Genomic DNA, 21,973 nt, shown 5'->3' with positions numbered 1-21,973 from the left:
GTGGAGGGGTTGGAAGAACTTGTTGCTAAGGGAAGTGTCCTTATTCCTACCACTGTCACCGCACCACCAGATCGTGTGGTGAGAGAATCTAAGAAACGAAAGAGGGTTGTTGGTGATAATGAACCAAATTATGTGATTTGCAAGAAGCGACACTTGGGAACATGTTGGATGACCCTTGAAATATGTTATGGATGTGGAAAGAGGGGGAACAAGAAGAACAAATGCCCTAGGTTGGGTACACCCATCCAGTTATGTCCGTCATACGGGAAGGAACATTTGGCGTCGTGTTGTGAGTATGCTCAGCAACGCGTTAGAGGTGGTATCTTTGGGCAATTCCAAAGGCCCACACAACAATCTGGTGCTGGAATTGTTAATCCGGCATTGGAAGCTTGGAGGAAGGATAAGGGTTATGCTTATGATGTATGCAAAAAGGGTAAATATCAGGTCAGTGAGACAAGTCAGTTTAGCGGACCTCATCCCCGCTGTGTGAAGTGTGGGAGATGCCATCCGGGAGTGTGTCACTATGGTACAAAGGTATGCTACAAGTGTGGTATGATGGGCTACTTTCAAAGAGATTTTTATTTGTCTCGCCGGAGCATGGGCAAGGGTATGGCACAGCCAGCCAATTCTGTAGCTACTACATCCACAACGCCTCCCCCAGCTAGAGGCACTATAACGCCTGCAAGGTGTGGAACAGCTAGGGGTGTTATTCAGAGCTCGGGAGGGCCCAACAGGTTTTATGCTATGAGGAGACGTCAAAAGTTTGAGGCTTCTCTAGATGTGGTTACATGTATATTGACTGTCCGATCTCATGATGTGTATGCTCTTATTGATCCTGGTTCCACTTTGTTGTATGTCACTTCTTATGTTACTATGGAAGTTGGGATAGAACCGAAACAACTTTATGAGTCGTTCTCTGTATCTACTCTTAAAACGAGACACAGTATTCGTGAAGCCTCTTTATCATAATTCCTTATATTTACAGCCTCTTGAGAAATTGAGTTCTATAATGGGTTCCTTGAATTGCGTTATAACCCTAGGTTAATACTTCCCACTGCTTCCCTAAATTCTCAACAAGGGACAATATCTGATGAATTTCATACAGAACCTTTTGATTCAAATGGATAACATCTGCTCATTTGTGCCTATACATGCATCACCATAATATTTACCTATGTGGTATCATATCCAATGGAAAGCAGCCTAGTGTTGAGATCCTTCTTGAGTCACTGTTTTCCTCTCCGGTATATGTGACTTCTATGGTTGGAATAATTATTCTACTCCTTTATGAATAGTATCATGAATCTTTTTCATTGTCTAGTAAAATGAGAGTATATCTTAGAACCTATCATGTGCGTACATGTCAATCGAAAGGGGTCACTTATCCGCATAAAGTTTCTGAGCAACTTGAGATTTATCACAAATTCATCACAGGGAGGTCTTGTTGTTTACCCATCTCAGTATGACTTTCATGTCCACCTAGATAATGCCTCAGTGAGTAATTCACCTTGTTCCCAGTATTGTGGTTGTCCGTGAATTGGCCTGATATAGCAACTTGAGAGTTGTTATGGCAAAAACATGTCTAGCTCACGGCAAAGTGTTCATTCTCTCTAACTAATACGTGATTTCATCCCAACATTAAGATGTCCTAGCTACATGATTCCACTTATGTGAGATTGAAAGTTAAGCAGCCTTATGATGAGCATATTGAATTGAAAGACAAAATCGTCGTATCTCTAGTCCTCTCACATAGGATCAAATATTGGCAAAGGTTAAGCTGTGGGAATGATAATAATCTCACAAGTGTTCAACTTCTTTTCATCCTCGTAAGCTTGTGGCCTAGATTCCTTGTGCTAGTTACTGTTAAGAGTGTAATGCAACTCTGTGTATCTTGAAACCCATATCATATTCAGGGTTCTAGAATATTCTCATTTTAAGTTAAACCGATTTTTCCCTACATACCAAGAGGCTACTGGTGTCAGATAAGTGTTAGCTCTCCTTGAGGCTTACTATTGCCAAATAAGGCATGAATAGAATAAAACAATTGTTGATGTACTTTTCATGACTCATTTCTTTTAAATCTCAGAATCATGAACATTTTCCCTACGTTATCAATGCCTACTAGGAAACTCTATAACTCGTTTGTTGAACCGATGATGTCACCATAACGAATCACCATGTCAGTGCTATTAGTAGTGACCTTCATGTCTCTTAGGATATAACCTCTTGAAATGCCGTGCTCAGCAAGTTGATGGATTCTTGAATATTTCCAGCGAAATCTTGAACCTCGTTGTTCCTGTTTGTAGCAAATCTATCGAGTATTGTAGGTTCATGCATGTCAAACAAGAAGCACCATCCTGTGATCAAATATATGGGATAGGAAATTTTATAGTCATGTCAAGCTAGCACATCTTAGAGAAATTGTTGGAGGTTGCCAAAGGTTTAGTTTGGGTGTTCGGCGTGGAGATTTAGAGTTGAAGAAAGTGAATGGGTTATTCTCAATATATTTTGCATGAGGATGCTATGTGAATTGTTAATAAAGGTAAAGTATGTGAAGTCACATTAGGCCTTATGGAATTTTGAAAGGAAATAGGCTAAACTATGAGTATGATGTTTCCCTATTATTGTTCTCTGTGTACCCGATGTTTCATGTGGCTATGTCTAATAAGGTGAAGATAAGGGATAATAGGATTGTGAAGAGCAACTATTTTCTATCCTTGTTAGAAAAGTCCGGGAGTTGAGATTGTCTCCGTTAATGTGTTATGGCGAAGTCTGTAAGTCGAGGAGACCACATGAAGGGGCAAAAGTGTTAAGGAATTAAAATGTTACCACTTGAGTATATAGTTAAATGATTGTGATTTGAAATGTACTTATGTGTGTTATGATTTAAGTATGTGCAACTCATGTCCAGATACCACTCTTAATAGTATAATACATGTAATGATGAGATTGGTAACGTTGTTATACATGGTGATGTTTTGTCAAGTTGTTGATGTATTGTTAGGAATTGTTTTGGAGTTACTCTGGCAGGTGGATAGGCCCAGTTACAGGGGAGACTCTGGCAATTTTTTTTGAAATTTAGGGAGTTAGTCAAATTTTGAAACTACTGGTGTGTGTGAACCAACAGTTGAACCACATTGAATGGTAATGACGGATTTTGACCCTCATTCGAGGACGAATGATCCTAAGCGGGGGAGAATGTAACACCCCGAAAATTTTTAAGTATTTCAGTGTAAAGCCCAGTAAATTTCGCAAGTGAATTCAAGGTTTCGTGGTGCCGGAGTAGGCTTATGTGTTTGAGGATAAAGCTCGTCGCGGTTCGGACTTTTTGGGTTGAACAATACACCGAAAAGTAAAGGAACATTTTTGGCAAAAAAGCACGTTTATGCGGTCCATTATGCGACCGCATAATCACTCTATGGGCCGCATAATGGCCGCATAAGTGAGCAGGAGAAGGGCCAGTCTGGGGGCAATTATGCGGTCGGATATGCGACTGCATAACTGTTATGCGATGCATTATGCGATCGCATAATAGTTATGCAGACCGCATAGTGACCGCATACACGGATAACTTTTTGATCGTTTTGGTCTGTAATTATGCGACCATTATCCGGTCTGCATATCCATTATGCGGTCACATATGCGACCGCAGAACCTGTTCCGGAGCTCCATTTTTGGGTTTTTAAAACCCTACCCTACTTCGTTAAATACTCGCTTTTGGTCATTTTTGAGCAAAAATCTAATGTTTTAGAGAGAAGGGAGAGTGTTTTAGAGAGAGAAGAAAACCCTAGGCTAATTATTCATCAAGTCTTGCTCAAATCTTGGAAGATTAACAAGGAAAACCCACAAGTTCTTCATCTAAGAGGTAAGGTTCCATACCCTAATTTTCAATTTCGAATTTGGGTAGAAGATGGTTGATTAGGAGTATGATTCATGGGTATGAGATTATTATTTATACATGCATGTAGCAATAAGAATAGTGGGAAGATTGTTGAGCTGAAATAAGTAAGGATTGGGTTGTGGAGTGATGGAAATCTTGTAGAAGAAGCTTGTGGTTAAATTTGCACACTTAGTGTCTGATAAAATGCTCAAATGAGCTGAGACCATGAATATCTTCCTAACTATGGTTCAATTTTGTTATGTCTCAAAATAGATCGGGATTGCTAAGAATTCCGGATCATTCTAGAGTTAAGGAAGCTCGATTGAGATATGTTGGCTAAAATTTCTCTCTTGGAATTGAATTCCATAATGTTTCCGTAAGTTTCAAAGTATGGGTTGCGTATTGAAAGGTTATGGCTTTGAGTCGTGTTTCAATGAAAGATAGTATGCCAAATTGTGTGAGAAAATCTCCATATTCTTAAGACTCTTAATTGCTCATATGTGTACCTAAAGTCTTGATTTGGAAATATCTTATTGTTGATAATCTATAAAGATGGTTAGAAGTGAAATGAGTTAATTGGGGATATAGAGTGTGGCCAACGTGCCAAGAATTTAAGTTATGATTGTGTCTAGTAGTGCAAATGATTTGAAAAGATGCGATAAAGAATGTGAAATGAGCCTCGACTCAATTGTTTAAAAATGACTTCGAAGATAGAATTGTCTAAAAGCTTTTGTACTAAATACATGCCCATTAGTGGCTTCTTTAACTAATGCTTTGATTTATAACTATATCCAGTGTGATTCGAGTTCTATATACTCATGTGGTTAAATTGTACATTGTCATTTCTGGGGGAGAGTAATGCAAGAGTAAATGGTGTATTGATTGTTTATGATTTTTCATGTGTGTTTCTATTGATGGTTGGTATGCCTCATTCTTTGGGAAGAAACTATTTGTGTTTGAAGTTTCCATTTCAAATGGATTTGAAGTATATGATTTCTGAAATATCCTATATGTTGATACTTGATGGTGATCTTTGAAATTGAAAGAGGTGAAAGTGTGGAATATGAAATACGGCCATCGTGCCAGGAATAAAGAATCTTGTGAATGGCCTAATGAGCCAAGGAAATATTGTCGTTGTGAATGACTAGAAATACTAATGAGAATTCATACAATGTGAAAGATGTTGAGGCGAGTACAATTGTATTTATGATATTTCTGTTTGCAAATCAAATAAAAACTATTTTTGGGAGCATCATTAGCAATACCGAGGAAGGGTGGGTCATAAGGCCCACATCTGAAACTACACATGCCGGTGTAGGGGTGAATTGGGATTATTTCCCTTATTTGGGATGAAATTGGAACCTTTGGAAATCGTGATATTATTCCCCTTAATTAGGATGAAACTGGAACCTTTGTGGATTGGAAAAGTCAACCCACACGGCATATGTGGGAAGGCGGCCTAGCTGATCGGGTAGAGATCAGACGCCATATTGCGCATATGGTAGTACTACTCTTGGTAACAATTTTCTTTCGCATCACATGTCAAACCACATTGTTCGTGGGGAGATGGCCTAGCCGATTGGGCGTGATCAGACTCCGTGCTAACAAAGACGGTGGTATATCGGTGCTAATGATCTCCCAATCAAAATTATATATGAAGTTCGTATTTTGAAAATTATTATGTTATAACTGGACGTTTGGATATTGTTGATTGTCACTTGCTGTTTCTATGTGTTGCCTTTTCTTATATGGGCATTCTATTTTGAAAGAGAATTTTTAGCTATACATACTAGTGCTAATCGATAGTACTAACGTCCCTTTTGCCGGGGGCGCTACATCTTTAATGGATGCAAGTGGTTCTTCAGCATGCGACATTGATCAGTGATAGCAGTACACTCTTTTCAGCTGATTTGGTGAGCCCCACTTCATTTTGGGGTCATGTATCTTTTGTTTCTCATGTACTGTGTTTTGAGGTATAGCCGGGGCCTTGTTGTCGGCATTTTCATATTACTCTTCTATTGTACTTAGAGGCTCTGTAGACAGGTTGTGGGTTATGGTTGATGTTGGGATTTGAACTAGAAATGTTGGTACTTGGAAATTATATTTTTCATTAATTCTATAAACTCGTAATGTTTTGGAAATTATGAATGAAGCCACTAATGGGAATGAAAAGGAAGTTGTTAATAAAATCTTTTCAGTGATTGATTAATGGAGTACATCTCCTCTTTATTCATGGATGAATTTGTGTAGAAGCAAGTCTAATAGGCTTGCTTGGCCGGGTTCTCTCGGTTGAGCGGCGGTCGCGCTCCCTGAGTTAGGGGCGTGACAGTGTTGGCCAGACAATAGCTCTCATGTCCAAAAGATAAAGGTAACAGAGTTGAGGATGTAGAGATGGATGTGTGGGCACACAAGGTTAGATAGTATTAGGAATGAAGTTATTCAAGACAAGGTGGGTGTGGCCCCAATCGAGAATAAGATGCGGAAAGAGAGGCTTAGATTGTTTGGATATGTGAGGAGGCGGAGCACAGGCACTCTGGTCAGGAGGTATGAGAGGTTGTCATTAGAAGACCTAAGGAGAGATAGAGATAGGCCGAAAAAGAATTAGGGTGAGTTTATTAGGCGATACATGGCGCAACTTCAGCTGATCGAGGATATAACCCTTGATAGGAAGCTGTGGAGGTCGAAGAATAGGGTATTAGGGTAGTTAGTTTAGAATTCTCCCTATCATACTAGTTGTATTAGTACGTTGTTTAGTATTTTATTGGCATTAAATTTTTATGACTACCTGTCATTTCTTTCATCGCGGTCACCTGATTATTTGGTTGTTATTTGTGCTGCTTTTACATGGCTTCTCACTATTGTGCTTCTTGTTTTTCTCTCCTTTAATGTGGTTCTTATGCTTCTCTGAGCCGAGGGTCTATTGAAAATAACCTCTCTATCTCCACAAGGTAGGAGTAAGAATGCATAAATATTACCCTTCCCAGACCCCACTATGTGGGACTATACAAGATTTGTTATTGTTATTGTTGTATCGTTCTATAGAGCTTAGCCCTAGGATTGATTTTGCATTATTTCGATTCTCAAAAAATGCTGCCGAAGTGGAAGACTAAAAATAGTAAAATGGCCAATGCCACTACAGAAGTGGTATCTAATCAAGCACCTAATGCTTCGAGTATCCAAACGGGGTGCCGAAGTCGGTCATCAACTAATATGCCTCATGTCTTAAGTGATCGTGTGGAGATAACACACAAATATGATCAAGTGCCTCCCCCACCTCTATCAACAACCACTCAGATCCACGTCCAGCCTTCTCTCTGGCGTAGACTGCTCCTAATGATGACCTTAGGGGAGCCATCCAGTTGGTTACTCAAATTGTGTCTTCTTAAGCTCAACAACTTTATGGTAGACCATTTTTGACTACTCATCAAGGGGATAAACAAGTTGTATAGTGGACAAGTTCCTCAAGCTATGTCATCCTGTATCTCAGGTACCAAGCCCGAGGAGGACCCTCAAAAGTTTGTGGATGATATGCAAAAGGCCCTTCGTCTAATTCATGCTATTGAAATCAAGGTTGATAAGCTAGTTTGTTATATATTAAAATGTATGGCCTCCTTGTAGTATGAAATGTGGGAAGAGTCTCGTGGTAATGATGCTCCTCCGCAGTTTGGGATGAATTTACCAAGGGATTCATTGATAACTTCTTTCCCATTGTAATGCGAAAAGAAATGTCATGGAATTTGAGAGTTTGAAATAAGGCACCATGAGTGTGTGGAAATATCATTTGAAGTTCACCGAGATTTTTAGGTATACTCCATGTATGTTTCATAGCATAAGGGCTAGAGTTCGTCGAAGTGCAAGGCCTTGGGCCCCATGTCATCAACGAAGAGTCGCCTTGAATTCCTACATGACCTATAGCAAGATGGTGGTTTTTGTGTAGAAGAGAAAATCCTTCAAACAGAAAACAAGGTTAGAGAGAGAATAATAAGAAATCCCAATTTATGGGTAACTTTGGAGGTTCCTATAGTGGTAGTGGAAAAGGGTTGTACAAAAAGGGGTCATTTGGAACTACTTAGTCAGTTTCTAAGTCTTTAGTCAGTACACCATCATCGAGGCCTAATTAGATCCAATGGAGTCAGTATAGATAGAATCTGAGCTTCCAGGCACATATCCCATAGGTTCAAAGTATTTTGTGAGCCAATGTTCTTTGTCATGCCCCCTTGTGGTCGATGTTGAAAAGAAAACCTATAAGAGTGTCATTTGGGTACAAACAATTGTTATGGTTATGGACAGAAGGTCCATCAGAAGATAAATTGTCCATCACCTCGACAGAGTTGTAGTGAGGGTGTAGCTCAGCCCACCAACTTAGAGGCTACTACTTCCTCATCACCATCCCTATCTCGTGACACTTAGAAACATGCTAGGCATGGCACATCTAGAGGTGGTGTGTAGGGTTCAAGAAGACCTGGTCATTTCTATGCAATTGGGCTGCTTGAGTTCAGAGGCATCTCCACATATCATTATTGCTATATGGCAATTCACTCTCACGATGTGTATGCTCTCATAGATCTAGTCTCTACGTTGTCTTATGTCACCTATTATGTTGCCATGAGATTTAGTATAGAACCAGAACATCATCGTGAGTGATTCTCTGTATCTACTCAGTTGGTGAATCTATAGTGTCCACACAGGTTTATAGGGATTTGCTATCATACTGCATGGCCGAGACACCACAGTTGACCTCACAAGTTGGTAATGGTAGAGTTTGATGTTATAATGGGAATGTATTCACTCTATTCTTGCTATGCCAAGTTAGATTATCAAACCAGAACTTTTAGATTTTAATTTTCAAATGAGCATGCTATTGAGTAGAAGGGGAATATGTCATGGCAAAGCATAAGTTATTTACTACCTTAAAGCATCAAAGATGATTACCAATGGATTCATCTTCCACTTAGTTCAGATTATCGATAATGAAGTTGAAGTGTTGACTCTCCAATTAATGCTAGTTATGAATGAATTTCCTGAAATGTTTCCTAACAAGCTTCGTCGATTCCACGCGAGAGGGAGATTATTTTTTTTTGGGTTGATGGTTTGCCGGATATGCGACCTATATAGATTCTCCCATATAGAATTGCTCCAACAGAGTTGAAGGAGTTAAAAGAGCAGTTGGAAGATCTTTTAGAGAATGGTTTCATCCAACCAAGTGTGTCGCCTTGGGATGCACCAGTTCTCTTTGTAAGGAAGATGGATGTTTCGTTGAAAATGTGCATCGACTATCGGCAGTTCAACAAAGTTACAATCAAGATCGACTTGAGGTTAGGGTATCACTAGTTGAAGATAAGAGAGAAGGAGTCCAAAGACGATTTTAGGACCCGCTAAGAACTCTTTGAGTTCTTGGTGATGTCCTTCTGGTTACCAAATGCTCTAGAACTTTCATGGTACTTATGAATCCGATTTTCAAGCCTTTTCTCCACATGTTCATGATGGTATTTATTGATGACATCCTTATTTGTTTATCAAGCTGAGAATACTATGACAACCACCTTAGGATAGTCTTGCAAACCCTTGAGAAGAACAAATTATGTGCAAAAGTTTCCAAATGTGAGTTTTGACATGAATTAGTGGCTTTCTTGGGTCATGTGATTTCTAGTAAAGGGATCAAAGTTGATCCTCAAAAGATAGCAACCATGAAGAATTGGTGTAGACCTACGTAATTGATGGAGGTTCGTAGTTTCTTGGGTTTGGTCGATTATTCAAAAAGGTTCATGGAGGGGGTTTTCTTCTCTTCCTTTCCATTGACCAAGTTGACCCAAAAAGTAGCTTAATCCAGTGGTAAATTTCTTTGGAGAAAAGTTTCGAAGAGTTTAGGGATAAATTGACCTTGGCACCAATGTTGACCTTATTAGAGGGTAATGATGCAACATGGCAAGGTAGTTGCTTATGCTAAGAGGAAACTCAAGAACCATGAGATGAATTATCCTATTCATGATTCGGAGCTTGCAGCAGTAGCATTTCAATGAATATTTGGAATCACTATTTATATGGTGTCTATGTGGATATATTCACGGTCCACAAGAGTCTCCAATATGTTTTCAAGCAAACAGAGTTAAATCTGAGGCAAATGAGATGACTTAAGCTACTCAAAGACTATGACATTAATATCCCTTATCATACATGGAAGGCCAATTTTGTAGTCGATGATATTATTTTAGAAGTCTATATGAAGTTTGTCTAATTTAAAAGCACATCAAAAGCCATTGACAAGTTCAGTGATTAGCAAGTTTGGGAGTTATACTCATAGAATCTAGCGAGGGTAATATGATTATGCAAAACAGGACTGACTTGTCACTTATAGTGGAGGTAAAGGAGAAACAATATGATAATTCTTTCTTGGTGCAATGTAAATAAGGGAAACACAAAACAAGACTACAACTTTTGTGCCTGGAGTAAATGATGGCATGTTGAGGTACCAGGGTCGATTGTGAGTTCCTAAGGTTGACAGTCTTAGAGAGAGAATAATGAATGAGACACCCTATTCGAGGTACTCTGTGCATCCAGATTCTATAAATATGTACCATAATCTCAAGAAGATCTATTGGGAAAATGACATGAAACAAATATAGTCGAATTTGTTGTTAGATGTACTAATTTGTCAATAAGTGAAAACCGAGCACCAAAAGCCTGGTGGACTGGCACAGAACATTGAAATTCCAATATGAAAATGGGAGATGATCAATATGGCTGTTGTTGTAGGTATACCTTGCACACGTCCAAAATTTAACTCGGTTTGGGTAATTTTTGACCGACTTAAAATATCAACCCACTTTTTGCCTGTAAAGACTACTGATAGCGCGAAACATTATGATCAGTTATATCTCAGGGAAATAGTTAGGTTGCACGATAGTCCAATTTCTATAATGTCAGAATGAGGTGCGTAGTTCATAGCCAACTTCTGGAAAAGATTTCAGCAAGGTTTGGGTACTCTGAAAAATCTCAGCATAGCTTTTCATCCCAAACTTGTCGAGCAAGCCGAACGATCTATTTAGATGCTCGAGGACATGTTGAGGGCATGTGTTCTTGACCAAAATGGTAGTTGGGATGATTATTTACCACTCATCAAATTCTCATATAATAATAGCTATCACGTGAACATTCAAATGGCTCCATTTGAATCTTTTTATGGGAGGAGATTTTGGTCTCCTATTGGGTGGTTCTAGGTTGGTGAAGCAAAATTGATCGGTCCTGACCTTGTCCACCATGTTACGGAAAGGTCAAGGTCATAGAAGAATAGTTGAAGACTGCTCAAGGATTCCAGAATTCTTATTCAGATGTACGACGAAGGATCTTAGAATTCAAAGATGATTGAGTCCAAGGTACATTTGGACTTATAGAATACTTAAGATAATAAGCCAAGTATCTTATGAGCATGAATTGTCTCAAGAGTTGTCCTTCGTGCAGCCTGTGTTCCATGTGTCTATATTGAAGTAAGTGATAGGAGACCTGTCACTCATCATCCCTATGGAGAACATTGAGATTAATGAAGAGTTGACTTATGAAGAAGTTTTAGTTGCCATACTTGATAGGAAAGTCCAAAAGTTGAGAACCAAAGAGGTCGCTTACTGTTAAAGTGCTATGTCTAAACTAACATGTTGAAGAAACAACTTGGGAGGCAGAAGAAAATATAAAGAAAAGATATCCCTACTTGTTCGTAGAATAAGATGATAATATGTAAAGACTATTAAAGTCCTTTCATTTCATGTACTATGTTTTATGCTATGAATAAATTCATGTAATTGTACATTCATGACTTGGAGGAATTATGATATGACTAATTCTAAGGAAATGAAATGAAATGATATGTTGTGCCTTGTATGGATTATAAATATGTTTCTTTGATTGATTTATGTGGCTCACTGACAGGTGGATAGGCCTAAATATAAAGCAAACTCTACCAAAAATTTTAAAAATTTGGGGAATTAGTCAAAAGTTTGAAGCGTCACAGCTTGAGGGTGAGTAACGAAGGATTAAGGATGGTGGTTACATGGAAGCTTGAGAGACTCATACTTGCAACAACAGGCTTAGAACATCATTCGGGTATGAATGATCCTAGGGGGGGGGGGGGAGGGGGAGAGATTGTAAGGCTTCTAAAAATTTTCTATAAGTATAAGGCCTTAAAGTGTGACCATAAGTTACTTGATTATCGTATTGCATGCCGCGAATGGCAGTGGATGAGGACTACATCATAAGAACGTGGTTTCTTACTCATATGAAGGTTTAGAAGTTGGGTTGATAACATAGCAAGGTAACCAAAGGAATTGAGTAAGAAAATAAGGAAATATAAAGAAATTCGAGGGTGGCTCGTATGGGGGCCTACGTCGCGGAACCTAGGGATGAGTCAGGCCGTCCAGCATTTGTTAGGGGCAGTAACTCATGGCCATCACGAGCTCCATCATGAGAAACAGAAAAATGGAAGGGAAGGCTTGTCTCTAGGTCTTGTGTCACCAGCCAGCATGATGAGGGCTCGTCAGCAGTCCTCGCGACACGAGGAGGGCAGACGAGCCAACTTTGAAGCCTTTTAAAGGTATTTTCAGGGCTCATTTTCTCCATTTCACTTTGGCTGATTTTGGAGGTGCTCTCTCCAATCTATACACTCTCAACCTCTCCCTCATCCAAGGTAAGAATTTACCATGAATCTTGTGTTTAATCTCTACATTTTTAGACAAAAATTGACATCATCTACTCATGGAACACCTAAGGTTTTCTTGAATAATCGCAATAGCTTAGGTGACAGATTTTTGTAAGGTTTCTTCTAAAGATAATTATACACCTTTGAACTTACAAATATAGATTATTAGTGAGTATATGTTTAAATAATAAGTATTAGAACTTATGAGATGGTGATTGAAAGTCGTAGATTTCTAACCTTAATTTGTGGATTTTTCGAGCATGAGAAATAGTTTAACTGATGAAATTGGCTAGTTGGGAGTTAGTTGTTGATGGAGCATGTGTTATGGCGGTCATAGTTGCTCAAGAGTGGTTGTAGTTTAATCGTTGGCGTGAAGAATTGTTGGTTGGGCAAGAAAATACCATTGAAGAAGGTTTTCTTTCTTAGAGCACACTAGGTGCTTGAAAAAATGCCTAAGTAACCTAAATCATGGGTATCTTAATTATATTGGCTCCATTTGATTTGACTTATTGTAGATTGAAGCTGTAGAGTTAGAGCCTGCTGGCCAAGCTTCTTGGAGGACAAACGTATTTTTTTTGTCAAAAAAGTACTTTTTGAAAAATTTAAGGTATTTGGCCAAAATAAAAAAGTACTTTTGGCCAACAACAGAAGTAGTTTTTCTACTTTTGGGAAGAAGCAGAAAATTCTAGCTTTACATTTTCTAGCTCACCATAAATTTATATTTTTTAAATTATCCTTTACATTTTCTTTCCTTATATATATATACGTGTATAACTTTTCTACCATCAGATACATGAATCATGTAAACTTTTCAAATTCGTTTTTTGTCTTTTCATTTGTTTTAGCTTCTTTCGCTTGGATAGTTCTTTTTTTCTTTTTAATTTTTTTAATATCTACCATTATTTTAAAAATTAAAGATATTAAATACATGAATCATCTTGTAACTTTACAAATTGTTTTTTGACTTTTCTTGTTTTTGATGTTTTCTTTGACTGATCTTGTTTTTTTTTGTTTCTCTAAATTAATAGATCTCCTAGACTTCTCCCAATAACTTTAATAGATTCATCTCCTTGAATACTTTATGCAAAATGAAAAGTCCTATCTATTACTATAAATAGAGTTCTTCTCCCTTTTTCTGATGCAGATTCTTCTTCTTTGTCTCCTATTCCTCTTTAAAATAACAAACTAACAACCAATACAAGTACTTTTTTCATAAGGTATGTTTTTTTGTAGTGTACCAATTTATTATACGCAATATCTAGTATGTATTTTTATTTTTATTCTTTTTTAACGTGCATGCATGTACCAATGATAACACTGATTTCTAATAATATGAGTATAGTTGAAATTTTTCCCTTGATGCTCTTATTTTTTGTATCTTTCTCTTTTTTTATTTTATTTAGTTCTCTATTTGTTTAATATTATTATTAACCACATGTTCTTAATGCATGAAAGAAAATGACACTGGATAACAACTCTGAGAAGGCTAAATGGGATGAAGAAACCACATAACTATTTTTAAATATATGTGTGGAAGAAATTTTAGCAGAAAATAGTCCTGGAACTCACCTCAGTAGATTAGGATGGTCTAATCTGGTGCAAAAGTTTAATGACAAAACCGGAAGAAACTATGATAAAGTTAAGTTGAAGAACAAATGGGACAACCTCAAAGGTACATGGAAAGAATGGGATATTTTAGTTGGAAAAGAGACTGGTTTAGGATGGGATCCCGGTAAAAAAATAATTCAAGCGAGTGCAGATTGGTGGGATAGAAAAATAAAGGTACTTGTAATTCTACTACTTAATTTTTCACTTAACATAATTTTATTTATTTATTTTGCTTTGGTATTTTAAATTCTATTTTTCTTCTTTACATTTGTAAGAGAATCCAAATGTAGAGAAATTTAGAGAGAAAGGTTTACAACATCGATAACTGATGAAGTATTATTTTAAGGATGTTGTTGCAACCGGTGAACATACGTGGGCACCGTCATCTGGAGTGTCACCAGATGGTATACAAGGAAGCAGTTGGTTTCGACCAGAATAACTATTTGAGTTTAGAACTCCTATAGACAATGAAGAGTTTGTGAATATTGATGACATAGAAAAGAATATAGAAAGGGATTCGAACAAACTAATCGAGAAGAATCGAATGTGATTGAAAACGTGCGTGGTAGTGATAGTGGTGAGAGAATAAAAAGAAGCATCAACTGCTATAAATGAAAAAGAGAAAAATAAATTCAATACCAGTCTAAGAATTACATCATCAATAGACTCTACACATAGTATTAAGTATGTAATGGATGTTGTTCGTAATTTACCCGGTATGATTGTTGGTAGCGATTTATGGTGGAAAGCAAGTGTGCTACTAGTCAAGCAACCAATAAGAGAAATGTTTTTAGCACAGGAAGATCCAAAATTACAATTGCAGTAGTTGGAAAAGATGTCTGAGCTTCAAAAAGAATAAATTTAATGATATTACCTATTATTATCTGCATTATTTTACTAGTTATTGGAACTTTAAATTTGCTTTAAAATGTTGTTCTAATTATGCTTTATGGTTATTGGAATGTATATTTGACTTTTATTCAAGTTACTAATATTTATTTTGAAATATTGGAATTTTATGTCGTTGTACTTGGTTGATTTTTAATTTTTTTTTATAACAAGTATATAGATTGTTATTCAAGCAATTTTATTTTGTTCTTTTTCTTACAGATGTGTCATTCACAGTAAATAATGATGAGCATGTTGATGAATTCTTATAAATGAAATAGAAGACGATGATGATGTACTTGATTTGGTAATTTTCAGTGTAGCTTTCGCATCAGAATATTATTTAAAATTTTGTCTAAAAACTCCATTGAGAACTTCTCCTCATACAGGATTTTATTTCATCAAGGAGATACTTGAAGGGCTTGATAATAGATGTTATGAGATGTTTGGGATGGAAAACATATATTTCTTGACTTATGCAAAACATTAAATGAACAGTATGATTTGAAAGCAACAAGAAAAATGACCATAGAGGAGATGGTTGCTATGTTTTTACTGGTGGCCGAACATGGTGTAGGGAATCGAATGATTCAAGAACGATTCCAACACTCTGGAGAGGTTGTTAGCAAATATTTTTATCATATTTTGATAGCATGTTTGAAATTGGCTATGGATATTATTAAGACAAAAGATCCAACCTTTTCTGATATTAAACCTAAAATAAGAGAAGATGACAGATATTGGCCATATTTTAAAAATTGCATTGGAGCTATAGATGGCACACACGTGCCTTGTATTGTTCGCTCTAAGGAACAAATCAAATACATTGGTAGAAAAGGCTTCACTTCACAAAACATAATGGCTGTATGTGATTGGGACATGTGCTTCACATTTGTATGGCCTGGGTGGAAAGGTACTACGCATAATGCTAGAATATTTGATTAGGCACTTAGAAGGCAAAACCTTAACTTTCCTCATCCTCCATCACGTAAGCAACACTAATACTATGCCTTGTGTTATTTTAATATGTAGATTTTATTTTTATTCATCTTATTTAACTCTTTTTTACTTGGTGTAGGTAAATATAATTTAGTTGATTCAGGTTATCCAACAACGATTGGTTATTTAGGATCGTATAAGGGGGATCGATATAATCTCCCAGATTTCAAGCGCAACTCTAATTTTAGAAATCCAAATGAGGCATTCAATTTTTTTCACTCCAGTCTTCGATGTACAATTGAAAGAAAATTTGGAGTCTAGAAAAATAGGTTTTCTATTTTACGCTCAATGCCATCTTTCAAGTTTGACATTCAGATTCATCTTGTTACAACTACCATAGTTATACATAATTTCATCCGACGACATTCTTTTACTAATAAGGAGTTCAACTATTATGCTAATGAAAACATTATTGCAGAGATTGAGGAAGGAGATGGGCCGTTTGGTATTCCTTTAGAAATGCAAGACAAGTCTTCTACCATTATGGAGGCGTTGCGTAATACATTAAGAGATGAAATTGTTGAGAAATATTATCATGTGTGAGTGACTTTGCTTATTATTTCATGGTTGATTATCAATATAGAGTAATTTATGGAATAAATTTTAAGTTATACTGAATGACATATTTTGATTATTCAAATCATCGTGTAAATAACAAGTAATTATACTAGATAATATTATTGCTTTAGTATAACTATATATGTTACAATAATTTAAATATTTATTATGTATGTTTACTTTGTTTATATTTTAATTAAATTAAATAAAAAATAATAATAACAATCTCTTATAATAAATATTTAAATTTTTTTAAAATAATTATAAAACCTTGGCACTATCCTTTTTTGGTAATTTGACACTCAAAAGCACTTTTTATAAAGATTGACCAAACACAATTTGTTTATCAAATATTGCAAAAAGTACCTCTTAAATGAATTGGCCAAACACAAATTATTATTTTTTAAAAATACTTTTGAAAAGGTACTTTTAGAAGAAAGTACTTTTAAAAATAAACAGTTTTTGGCACCTTGGCCAAACAGGCTCTTAGTTGTACATGGTAGTACCCTAAAAAATGAAATTGAGGTATTTTTGGCCAAACTCTTCCCATAGAATCATTTTGCTAAAAATACCATGCTCACTACACATGATCTCATGGCTTAATAACTTTCAAATTATTAGTATATAGCTGTGAGTGACAAGTAATCATATTCTATCTATTTGATCTCTACAAGAGTTAACCTTTCATATGCTACGTTTTCACTAGACAAAAATGCTATTAAAGTTTCAAGTTCTCTAATAAATGAACATGATTTTAAGGCCTTCCAAGAACTTAAATGCGACTTTCTGATTCATACTAATTAATATAGATGTTTTTGAAGTGACGTGTGACTATTAAGCCTAACTTAAGTATTTATGACCTAAGGGCCAAAAGTGCCATCTATTATTATTTAAGGACAAAAGTGCCAAGTGAAAAAGAAAGTTTTGGGAGTATCTTTAGAGAGTTAAGAAGGTTTGGAAATAATTGAAACCCAAAACTACACATGCATTAGGTAAATAATCGGACCATGGGTTGGACTGGACGACTACACATATATATATACACCCTTGATTTGGAATCATGATTGCTAGAACGTGATCAAAATCACACGATATGGTGGTGGTGACGCCTAGTCGATGTAGGAGGGGCTCGACTTCCATGTATGTATACATGGTGACAGATTATAATATCGGTGCTAGGGACTCCCTCCGGAAATGAAAAGGTCTGTCTAAAAGATTAAAGCTCAATTATGTTTGCTTTATAGGCTTTTAGTATTACATTGCATATTACTCTTTCATGTTTTCCTTTACACATGCCCTTGTCCCATTTTATGTGAGGGAATTTATCTACACATACAAGTACTATTCTACATGTACTTACGTTTTTTATTCGGGGGCGCTACATCTTTTAAAGGATTTAGGCTGCCTAACTTGGACGATGTGGCTCTTCGCTAGGTACTTCCCTCATTTCCAGCAGGCATTAATGAGCCTCCTTCATGTTTGGGGCTATCTTTTGATGTTTCAAACTATGATATTTATTTTATGTATTGCCAAGGCCCTATCACCAATATTTGTTTTTCATGTTATCATAGAAGCTACATAGACATGTGGGTTTAGACTATGCATTTTTATTAATTTTCATTGAAGTGTCATGGTATATATAACAACTACTTTATTTATGTAATGTTTCCAAATTAATGGAAGGCAACGTTTTAAACAAAGGACCAACATGTGTCATACATGGATTATGAATGATAAGCAAAGGAAGACTGATCCACTCGGTCATAGGTTTAAGGCACCGGGTGCCATGTTCTGCTCCCAAGGTTAGGGTGTGTCAGTATAGGTTGTTTCCTAGTTATCTTGGCCTCTAATCAAAGCTTCCTCTCCAAGTAGTTTATAAAATTAATGGACATTCACTATAATATTATTTATAACACTCCCCATTGAATATCCATTAATAGATGATATGCCTCAAAACAATTTGACTAGAACAAATCCCGTGAGAAAAAAGTCATAGTGAAGAAAAAAGAGTAGCATATCTAGTAATATGCATTACAATTTGCCCCATTAAAATCTTACTAGAAAAATCCAGTGGGACAAAGATTTTATTAAGAGAAAAAGTATGTAACGCGTATTATACTCCTTCTGATGAAAATGTCTGTTAATATCTTTGAGGCAACATATTGTGATCTTGCATGCCAGCTTCTTAAATGTAGAGAAAGATGGTGCCTTGGTGAAGAGATCTTCCAAATTATCTCTTGAACAAACTGGTTGAACGTTTTATCACCTACTTTTGATTAAGCTCCAATATTGTTTTTATACAATGTTGTTGGAATTTGCCTTTCTACATGAATATCACATATTTCCTGTAAATATTACATTCTTGATCTGTTATGACCCAAAATTCTACCTAGTGGTGATGACACTTAACCTGACTCACTAGGTAAGTCAAGCAGTATAATTTACAACTATAGTGAGAAATCATTAATATTAATAATAAAGACTGCAAAAGAATTCACAACAACTATCCCAAGGACTAGTAGTACATGTTATGAGCCATTAAGCTTTAGATTTATAAAACTAATGTGAAGAATAAATACAATATAAGTTTGAAACTTACATAAACAGAAATGAAGTCCTAAACTACCACGAACAAAAGACAGCTTGAATTTAGAATGTTGGCACGTCTTCAATGCAAGGCTTCATCTTCCACAGCTACTCAGCTCCAAGATCTGCACGCAAGGTGCAAAAATATAGTATGAGTACAACCGCTCCTATGTACTTAGTAAGTATCTTGATGAACCTCGATAAAGTAGTGGCGAGATTTTTAAGTCAAAAGTTACTCACTAACATTACCTGTGCAATTCGTAAGCAAGAGAAATAACAAGATAAAAGACAAATAACATTGAAAGAGTCAAATAAAAGAAATAACGAGCATGATCAAGCATAACAACCGAGCCTTTCTCAATAAACGTGTAAAAGATATTAAGTCAAATGGTACGGCAACACCTTTGTGATTTTAGCCCATCCTCACTAAGCATACGTATATATGTCAAATCAAATGGTATGAAAACACCCTTCTTGCATTTATCTCATCATCACCAAGTATAAGTATAGCAATACCAAACAAAGTAGAAGGCATATCGATGTAACAACAGTAAACAAGATAGAAGACATAGATGTAACAACACAAGCAATTAGAAGGCATGTAGATAATAGTAACAAACAAGATCAAAGGCATGTAGGTGACAACAGTAAACCAGATAGGAGGCATAGATGTAAAAAAATCAAGAAAAGTTGAAGACATGTATTTAACAACCAAACAAGATAGAATGCATATATGTAACACAAGATACGGAAACACCCTTCATCAATAATATTAATGTCATAAAGCATGAAAATACCCTTCATACATAAATCACTCTTTCTCATAAGCATGAAAACACCCTTCGTGCCATTCACTCTTTCTCACTAAGCATATATATATATATATAAAATAGTACCAAACAAGGTTGGAAGCACAAAGAACATCAAGAAGAGTGATTTAGCATAATACTCCACGTGAAAGATATTCATAACTTTTGTACCAATAGAGAGCCAACATTTCGAGAACCATAATATTCAAATATTTCAACAAAACTTAAACATGATATTTAACATGAATATGGGAACTTAAATATCACAAGAATAACATATATAGATAGGTTTTCATGATATAAAGTATGTCTTCAACTAAATCAAATATATTAGCAATCTTGAGAATAGTTCTCCGCGTTCTATTAAGATATTCATAAGTAAAACATGATCTTTGTCATGGATATCTATACTCATATATTCATAGAAGCAAATGAAACATAAGTCAAGAAGAACACAAAGTTCCACAAGGCACTTAAAAGCATATAATCACCCCGAGCATGAATAACCCTAGCACATGCATATACCCTCGTTACCTCGCATATGAATTACCCCCTCTTGTAGCAAACAATATCATTTATTGGGAAAAATTCTCTCAAACCAAAGGTAGGCAAGATACTTACCTCATCCGAGCTAGTCCTAAGATGCAAAATCGAATTTCCTTGAGAAATTACCTCTAACCGGATCAAATCTAGCCAAACATCAACCAAGAAAGTCAACCAATGACATAGAAGTAACCCCAATCAATAAAGCTTCGATCTTTGAAGAATTCCCAAAAGGTCATCCAATGCCATAAGAAATAACCCCAATCAATAAAGTTTCGATCTTTGAAGAATTTTCAAAAGGACAACAAAAGTCATATTGGGTCCCGCGTGCCCAAATCTGGAACCAATACCAAAATCCGATGATCCATAATCTGGAGAGTCCAAATATGTGATTAGTTTCTAAATCAGAGTTCAAATCGATATTCAAAAACCCAAAATATATTTTCTTATCTTGGAGACAAAAACTCCAAATTCGCTTTAAAAATTCATATTTTAGGTGTAGAAATATATGTGGAATCAATATATATATATATATATATATAAAATCAAATCCAAATATAAATTACTTACCCACAAAGTAGTGATGAAAATATTCTCAGAATTTGCCTCTTCCCGAACTTCAAAACTTTATGAGAAAAAGTGACTAAATTTCAAAATAAGTAAAAAAGAATACAACAACTGTCCCAGCCCAAATCAGATGCTAGATTATCCAAAACTCACTTTTGATAAGCCCAACATAATCCTTGTGAATTCCACCCAAAATAGTCTTTTGAATTACCTAATTTCGCCTTGAAATGAGAGAGATATGGCGTTTTGAAGTTTTAAAGAAAGTGTGAAATTTATGGACGAACTCAGGGGCATAACCGTTATTTTAAGAATTTTTGCACCAGAAAATCAGCAATTGCAAAATCTTCATTTTAGCACCCAAAACTCATTCGAAACTTTCTAAGCACAAACCGTATATGCATTTCAATCATAAAATACGCTATGAAATGCTCACACACTCAAAATACCAAAAAGAGGTCACCTTGACGTGATATTGATCGTGGTCAAACTCCAAATCCTTAACTTTACTAGTCTCTCAACCAATGATCCAACACACATCCTAGGCCCTCGAAACCACATCCAATCATGACAAAAAGTACAAATATATTATCCAGATTTATCTGAAGTCTCAAAACACCTATGGGAATATCACAACAAAAAATCGAGACTCAAATCGAATAGAATTCTCTTAAGTTGTTAAAATCATTATTCTTTCAAAAGAGTGTCTGAATCACAGTTAAACACTTCAGATTACTTCCAAACATTTCACACAAATTCAATTCAACTATATAGAACTATCCAAAATCTTGGAACACTAATTAGAGTCTGATAATATCAAAGTCAACGCTTGGTCAAACTTATGAACTCTTA

The 21,973-nt window shown here is 36.0% G+C and overlaps 1 long non-coding RNA gene across 1 annotated transcript; it reads right to left on the bottom strand.

The window, feature by feature from the left end:
- Nucleotides 1-19,157: 19,157 nt before the first annotated feature.
- Nucleotides 19,158-21,345, bottom strand: LOC117281364 (uncharacterized). The gene is made up of 3 exons (XR_004511986.2): nucleotides 21,128-21,345; nucleotides 20,636-20,928; nucleotides 19,158-19,330 (listed from the first exon to the last, which is right to left on the bottom strand). It is a non-coding gene; the product is annotated as an uncharacterized lncRNA (long non-coding RNA).
- Between the last annotated feature and the right edge of the window lie 628 nt (nucleotides 21,346-21,973).

This window comes from Nicotiana tomentosiformis, chromosome 2, assembly GCF_000390325.3.
Source record: "Nicotiana tomentosiformis chromosome 2, ASM39032v3, whole genome shotgun sequence".
NCBI classification, from domain to species: domain Eukaryota; kingdom Viridiplantae; phylum Streptophyta; class Magnoliopsida; order Solanales; family Solanaceae; genus Nicotiana; species Nicotiana tomentosiformis.
Note: the sequence above shows the minus strand (reverse complement) of the source record. Positions and strands in the feature narration are given on the sequence as shown.